Source organism: Arvicola amphibius, chromosome 3 (genome assembly GCF_903992535.2).
Source record: "Arvicola amphibius chromosome 3, mArvAmp1.2, whole genome shotgun sequence".
Taxonomy (NCBI): Eukaryota; Metazoa; Chordata; class Mammalia; order Rodentia; family Cricetidae; genus Arvicola; species Arvicola amphibius.
In genome coordinates this window covers 51,590,651-51,597,633 of record NC_052049.1, presented here as the reverse complement: position 1 = coordinate 51,597,633, position 6,983 = coordinate 51,590,651, and positions in this window count along the sequence as shown.

Sequence of the window (6,983 nt, the reverse complement as noted above, 5' to 3'; positions counted from 1 at the left end):
TGTGCTGACAGACTTGTGCTTTGTGTCAGGTACACTTCAGGTACGACAAGGAAGGTCCCTGCTTTGTGGGACCTTACATGCTAACAGTAGAAGGAAAGGATAACAGGTACATGAAAACAAAGCATATATTTTGCTGAAGGTGATCTAGACTGTAAAAAATAGAATATATAGAAAAAATAGAATAAAGGCTGAGGGAACAATCTGGCTGTAGCTCTAATCAGATAATTCAGTCACTGAGATGAGAATTACAGGAGGTAAGAGTCACTTTGAAGGAAATACGGAGCAAGACTGTCTGAAGCGGAAAGAGTGGAATCCCTAAGTGAGGAGCACACATGGTATGTCATATATCAGAGGGATAGGAGGGCTCACCAGTGAGGCTGGGATACAGTAGCAAAAGGGATTGCAGGGAGAACTCACAAAGGACTTCGGCTTTTGCAGAGTCCTGAGTGATGGAGAAGTGATAGGACCTCACTCTGGGCACAGCTCTGACTTCACTGCTGGATCCTAGAAGGACAAGGACAGGAACAGAGACGACACCAAAGACGGACAGCTTTGGCACTTCAAGCTTTCAGACAATTGTTGGGGAGCAGCAGTAGGCACGGTGAGAAGTGCTCAGATTCTGGTTGTTGTTTGAAGCTCAAAGCATAAGGACTTCCTGATGAAGGCAGATAAGAAAGCAAGAAAGCAGAGCATGTATTTTCCATCCACTGAGTCGAGGAAGGATAAAGAAGCAGCAGGAACTGGTGTGAGGGATAGAGAATGGAGTTTGGCTTCTGTATCATTCAGATGGCCGAGGAAGAAGTGGGTACCAGGATGAAAGTCAGCCGACAGGTGTCTGGGCCACAGATAAGTACTCGGAGCTGATGCCTATGCCTGGATTTTAAAGACATAACAACGGATGAAACTGCCAGAAGAAAAGGAGGGGGAAGGAAGGAGAACACTGTGGGAGAAAGGAGACTAGAGGACTGCAGCCTGCTTGTAAAGGCTAAGAGGCTGGGGGAAGTGGACATGCCAGTAAAGTCAACCGAGAGGGGATGAGACAGAGAGTGTGACATCACTGCGCATGGATATGAAGACCTGACAAGGAGCTACGCAGTAGTCAGGTTCTAGACAGGGGACTGAAAGGAGGAAGTTTAATGTGAATCAAGATCAAGTTAACAGAAAACAAGAAGATGGAAAGAGAAGGTGGCAGCTCCCAGAGTAACTGTACTCCCTCAGGGACGGGGAGGCGGGTGAATAAAGGTGAGGGATTTTAGTTCTTAACTAAGTTTAGATGACGGGCCCATAGATCTGACAATCAGACTTTCAAAAAGCAGTTGCTCTTGACTGTTCTCCTGGACCAAAAGGAGGTACTGAGAGAAGTTTTAGATCCCTGCTCTAAAGAGAGGATGCTAGCTACCTGTTTAAGGCTGTGGTGGGTTTATACAAGGCAGCATTTTCATTTCTGAAGGCCACCATACAAATTGCCACAAATGCCATGGATTAAAATAACAGAACTTTACCTTTGCATAAACTAAAAGCTAGAAATCGGAGCTTACGGGCCCAGCAGGCATGCCCTCCTGCAGGTTCTGAGGGGGAAGCTCTTCCATGCCCTCCCTGCTCACTTGTGGTTGCTTGTGACCATCGGTATTTCTTGGTTAATAATGTGTTCTTTTCAATGTCCGTCACTCCTTCACACAGCCTTCTTGTAAGGACACGAGTCACTGGATTTAGTGCCTACCCTACCCCCAGTAAGCCACGTCATAACTGTTTTGTCAGCAAAGATCCTGTTTCCAAACAAAGCCATATTCTGGGTTCCTGGGAAGATATGGATTTTAGGGGGGGGGGCACTATTCAATGCACAAAGGTAGTTTCTCCACCATCTTGGGAAGTGGAAATGAAAAGATCTGCAGAAAGAAGAGGATACCACCATTGCAAGTGGAGATCTTTCTAAGGCATGCCACTCCCAAGAACCTCCACAGAACAGAAGTCCAAGGGGGAGCAAATGAGAAAGTGAGGCCCTTCTCCCTTATCCAGGCTCTCTGCATCCTGCGGGCAAGCATGACATGGAACCCTCACAGGAATTAAGGCTGTGACTACCATTTCCGCAGTGGCAAACAGAATACACAAAGGTAGGTTTGGAGCCAAGGGACAATGTCTTAATAATTAGTATGGCTGCTGGCTGGAGAAAAAAGGTGAGTACCGAGAAGCATTGTCCTCTGGATTTAGCTTCAGTTCTGCCACCAAACAAACGCCTAGAGGAAGTAAGTGCTGTCCTGTTTGTTCGTATGTGGAGCCAGTTAAACATTTCAGCACGCTGGTCAGCTCCTCGGCCAGTTCAGATAGACACGGGAGCTGCTAATGGTCATAGCAAACTTGCAACCATTTACAATGCACACGCTGCCACCTGCCATAGTATTTACCCCATTGATGGTCCCTCTGCAGACTTTTACTATAATAACTACAAGTGAATTAAAGCAGTCTTGGAAATGAATATAATTGTATTCCAGTAAGATGCCCACGAATGAGTGAAAACAGGTGGTTAATTTTAGTCTGGTTTCTCTGGAGGTAAAAGAGGAACAAATGAAAATATTAGAGAGAAATTCAATAAATCTGGAGAAGAAAGTCAATACAGATTTTAGAGACATGGACACATGTGTGAGACCTCACTGAGTTCTCTGTTTGCTTTTAGATTGAAATTTATAAAGCAAACTGATGCTGTGAATACAAAAAAAAAAAAAATCATAGAACACAGAGTAAAAACAGAAATACTGCAAAAACTGCATTTGCTATTAGGTACTTCTGTGAATCTTAATTATGTAAGTTAGGTGAGGATAATACTTAAATTGCCATGCTGTGATCTATGAAGGCATCTTCATTCTTCATAGAAAAACAGCAACATATTCCTAAGCTAACGGGAAGTTAAAATACTGACAGTCAAATTGGGAAGAAGAATGCCCAAATTGTCTCTCACCATTAATTTCATTTGAAATTTATGACATTCTCTTACTTCTTCGGATTAGTTATGTGCATCTAAAACAGACAGCAAGGCAGAGTTGTAAAACTCCTAAAAAAGGAAGCAACATGAAGCAAGGTGCTCACGGATCACTGCAGCAGAGCTGATTAATAAAAGCGAGCTCCACCATGAGCTACTGTCCTGACTCCTTTGTTCTGAGTTTCAGTGAGACCAGAAATCGCATTTTTACATTTGTGCTTCAGCCCCCAGAGCCTGAAATCCCCCAGAAGAGCTTTTCTACTTTATTAAACACATGCTGTGGAAAATGAATCTGACTGGCATTCCACTGGATGTGTATCTGCTCAAGCAAAACTGGGAGGAGCATTAGCTATGTGCATTACTTATCTTATTTTGGAATAATGCTGGTTTCTGATAAATATCAAAACAGAAAGCCAATAATTTGATAAAAACTTGAAATAATCTAAAAATAAACAATTAAAGGATTTGTGACCCATTTGTGGTGTGTGTGTAAAATAATCTTTTCTATTTGATGATACTTTTAAACAGTCATTACAGTGTTTTAGCAGAAGATTTAATTTGAAGTTCAGAATAGAAAAGCATTTTCTTTAAAATTGTTGACAATGGCCTTGCTGATGAAGCTGGTCATGCTGAGTTTGATCCTGAGATCCACATGGCAGAGGAGAGAACAAACTCCTACAAGCTGTCCTCTGACTGCCATGTGTGTGCTCTGGCAAACATGCACACACACACACACACACACACACACACACACACACACACCACAAATTTTTTATCTACTTATTTAAGTAAGTGACTACAATTAAAATATTTTTAAAGTTTTTTTTTTTTTTCAGTGAGGTCTCTTTACGTAGTCCCAGCTGTCCTAGAACTCACTCTGTAGACCAGGCTGGCCTTGAACTCATAGAGATCTGATGTGGGAGGTACTTCTTTCTATGTGTTGCTTTTATTGGTTGATCAATAAAGAAACTGGCTTGGCCTGATAGGGAAGAGTAGAGCTAGGTGGGGAAAACTAAACTGAATGCTGGGAGAAGGAAGGCAGAGTCAGAGAGAAGCCACGTCCGAACTTCACCCGGTAAGCCACAGCCTCATGGTGATACACATATTAATGGAGATGGGTTAATTTAAGATATGAGTTAGCCAGAAATAAGCTATTAGCTAAACAGTATTGCAAATAATGTGGTTTTTGTATGATAATTTTGGGAATCTGGGCAGCCAGGAAACGAACAAGTGGGCTCCTAAAACAGAGATCCATCTGCTTCTGCCTTCTGGATGCTAGAATTAAAGGTGTGTACCTCAACACCTGGCAATATTTTCTTTTCTGAATTTACTTGAGAGTTTGGCCCACATGGATATATGCATACTATGTGTATGCCTGATGTCTACAGAAGTCAAATGAAGGCACTGTATCCCTGGGAACTGGAGTTACAAATAGTTATGAGCCACCATGTTGGTCCTGGGAGTAGAACTCAGGTCTTCTGTAGGAACAGCAAGTGCTCTTAACCACTGAGCCATCTCTGCAACCTGTTTAATCAAATATGGGCATGATGGATTATCCTTCTTAATTTCTTTTGTTGTTGTTGTTAGCTTGTATATATATATATATATGTATATATATATATAGTATGTGTGTGTGTTTGTATACATAAATGTGCATGCATGTGTATGCAGAGGTCAGAGGTCAATGTTGAATGCCTTCTTCAATTCCTCTCCACTCTATTTTTTGAGACAGGTTATCACTCTGAAACTAAAGACCACTGATAGACTCTACTAGCTATCTAGTTAACTCTAGTGATCCACCTGCATCTGCCTTGCCAGTACTGAGATTACAAATTCATGCCACCACATTCTGCTTTTATGTGGGTTCTAGGTTGCCAAAAGCAGGTCCTTGGGCCGTATAGTGGGAATTTTACTGCCTGACCAATCTCCTCAATCTTTCTCATAAATTTCAATATGTAATTCACTAGTACTGGTTAGGTGTGGTGCCTCCTGCCTGTGATCCCTGTACCCAGAAGGCAAAGGCAAGAGACATTGAGAGTTCAAGGCCAGACTTAGCTTACACAGCAAATTCAAGAGCACTTGAGACATATTGTGAGATCCTGCCTCAAATGGCAAAACAAGTCTGAGGATGTGCCTCTATGCAGATAGGGTTTGGGTCTGGAGTGCTACTTTCTTGTAAAGTCTTTGTTTTGATTTAAGTCAGAATAATATTGGTCTAACAAATGAGTAGGGAACAGGTCCTCCTCTGCTAATTCTAGAAAAGCTTCCAAAAATAGGTATTACTTTATTCTAAGTGTTTAGTAGAATATACATTAAAATTTTAGTTGCATATTTCACAATGAATCATGGGGATTAGGAGAGTAAAATGTATTTGCCATTATAATTAACCTAGTAATCTAATCTTGTATAAGGAGTTAGCATCTCAATAGTAGCCACAGACGGTCCTTATACGCCATAGGCTGAAATGCAAACCCTTTACATTGTTCTGAAGTGGTAATGGCGCCAGCACCCAGAGATTAGACGAGACAAGAACAAAAAGAATTTAGATTTCTTTGCAACAGTAATTATTCACCCAATTAGGACATAGTTAAGAATCACTAATATTTTAAGAGAATATCACTATTCTACTACTCAAAATATTGTTTCATAATTATTCTTTAAATTTCTGTGTGCTCAATGAAAATTGCCATTTCCTAGAGTTGTGGAGCTGGGGGTAAACTCAGATGCAGATGCATAATATAACAAGATTCCTTTTCCCTGTGCACATCTTTCTATTCGGTGACTACAAAAAGGCACCTGGACTAAATGAAGAATGTTAAATAATGGATCAAAGGTAGTGTCATTTTGGAAATCTATTAAACAACATGCTGAATATTTTAGCAGTTTTAATTATGCATCATTACACACTCCATTACCTTTTCAGATATCCATGTATGGTTTTGCAGATTCTGACATTCTAACAGAATGGGTAATGGAGCAGTGAAGCCAACCAGGTGCTATAACAAAAAGCATTTGTGTAAATGTCTGATAGAATATTAATGAACCAAACTAATGGGAAACATTTTACCTCTTCCAAATGTTAAGGCTTCTGCTGGCTATGAGCAGAGAATAACTCGAGCTTCCACAACCCTAAGCCGGTGAGGATCACAGACACACATCAATGAGGACCTCATAAATAATGTCAAGGTCATGGTTCCTGTTTGATTAAAAAAGAATATGTATTGAACATCTCTCAATAAGCTTACAAGTAAACTGTCTAAGCCAAAGTAATGTCTACAATGCTGACAGAGCAGCACAGAATACTGAGAGCCCTTTGGCTTATGGGTAGACACACACACACACACACACACACACACACACACACAGTGGCCTTACTCTCTGGTCTCTGGATTCTGTCTCTTCTCTTGTACAATATACACCACTTGTGCCAGGCTCAGCATAACCTTCTGTATCTCCATGGGGTTCTTCATGAACCCCAACACAAAAAAATGAACATTCATGAATAGGTTGGACACAGTGCTTCAGTTATGCATTGGAAGGCATTTCAGTCAGACCTGGGAAGGATAATGGGAATTAGTTAAGTGAGCTGCTGTAAGAGCTTTGAAGAAGGACTTTGTTCAGGAAGGCAATAAGGACCCAAGAAGAGTGTGACACCAGCAGAACCCCAGGAAGTTCAGAGTAGTTCCTCATGAAGATGGAGCCATTACTGATCTTTAGCAAAATAGACATCACATATTATATTTTACAAGATAACTCAGATGAGAAAATGATTTAAAGACACTAATCATATGTCTTAGCCTAGATACTGTTGTATTAATTCAAGTAAGAGGTGATGGACTGAGACTCTGAGAAAATGGAACAACAGATGCCCGGCAGTACCACCAGCATCCCCATCCCTCCTTTCTACTAAGCCTCACAGTATTGAAAAAGAAACTCTCCAAATGCCCTAGCGGCTGTATGGAAAAACCTCTCTACAATAGGCAAACTACAAAGAAGTATTCTTCCACGT